This window comes from Telopea speciosissima, chromosome 3 (genome assembly GCF_018873765.1).
Source record: "Telopea speciosissima isolate NSW1024214 ecotype Mountain lineage chromosome 3, Tspe_v1, whole genome shotgun sequence".
Lineage (NCBI taxonomy): Eukaryota > Viridiplantae > Streptophyta > Magnoliopsida > Proteales > Proteaceae > Telopea > Telopea speciosissima.
The window spans coordinates 54,525,522-54,526,897 of NC_057918.1; the positions used below are offsets into that span (position 1 = coordinate 54,525,522).

The following is a 1,376-nucleotide window of genomic DNA, read 5'->3' on the forward strand; positions in this document are numbered from 1 at the left end:
GTTTTTGGCGCCGTTGCCGGGGAGATTATTGTCCATTTTATTTATCTGATTTTTAAGTAGTTCGAAGTGTTTTAGTTTATTATTTTCTCTTCTTTTTTTTTGAAAAAAAAAAAAAAAAAATCAGTTTTTGAAAACCTCTTCTTGTTTCTCTTCTGTTTCAAATAGTGTGCGCCCAATCTAAAGTCCTTCATATGCTTCAACCCTCCATCTTTTGGTGTCCCTCATAAGATTAAGTTACCTATGACGCTACATCTTGACTTGGTTGGGTAGATTGACATGTGACTTATCTTTGGAGGTGACCACTCTTGATAACAGGAAAGCGACATAGTGAGAGTGTTGGAAACATAAATGTATAGTAGACCTCCATTCTACATTAGAATCCATATTGGAGTCGCACGTAGGTGGCTATAGAAGACTATACGGGTTCCTTTGCTGTCAACCTATATGGCATCCTTACAGCTTTTGAACCATTGTTTCGATTTTTGAGGGATAGAGATGCACTATCTACCTTGGGGTCCCTCTTGTTTCTAGTTTTTTTTTTTTTTTTTAAGTGTTTTATTTTTCTTTAATTTTTCTAAAGGAGACCTCATATCTATTTAGGTGGCTAAGGTGTGGACTCGTGATTCAAGTAATCGTCTTCTTAGAAGACCACCTTCTCTACCACATTTGACCATGGGTGACCAACAACCCAAGACTCTTAAGGATAGGTTTTACCCCACCAGGGCTGCACAGCCCTCATGCATTAGTCTGCCTATTGTTACAGGGAATAACTATGAACTCAAGACCAACTTCATCAGCATGCTACCCCATTTCCATGGGATGGCTAATGAGGATGCATATCTCTTCCTTAGGGAATTTGAGGAGGTCTGTGTTCTAATTAAGGTCTAGAATTTGACTGATGATGCAGTTAGGCTTAGGTTTATACCCTTTGCCCTGAAAGACCAGGCCAAGAAGTGGCTCTATGGACTGCCAACAAACTCCATTAATACATGGGATGAGTTCACCATTGTCTTTTTGAGAAAATTCTTCCCTCTTCACAAGACCAATAAGCTTAAAAGTGACATCCTCCAGTTCAGGCAGAAATCACATGAGTCCTTTTCTAAATTCATGGAAAGATTCAAGGACCTCCTCTTAGAATGCCCTCACCATGGTTTTGACTTATGGCAGCTATGCCAAATTATTTATGAGGGTATTGATTATCAGACCAAGCAACTTGTAGAGTCTATGTGTCCAGCAGGCTTTACTTCTTTTTCTGAGGAGAATGATGCATGGACATTCTTAACCAACTTGGCTGATAAGACTAGGGAATGGGAATCTTCCCAAGAGGCTGAAAGGACCACTAAGGGGTATCTCATTAAGGGTATGCCAGCCAAGGA

At 39.8% G+C, this 1,376-nt stretch overlaps 1 non-coding gene across 1 annotated transcript; it reads right to left on the minus strand.

Moving 5' to 3' along the window:
* Positions 1-1,047: 1,047 nt before the first annotated feature.
* LOC122657209 lies at positions 1,048-1,154 on the minus strand. Its single transcript, XR_006332277.1, has one exon. It is a non-coding gene; the product is annotated as a small nucleolar RNA R71 (small nucleolar RNA).
* Between the last annotated feature and the right edge of the window lie 222 nt (positions 1,155-1,376).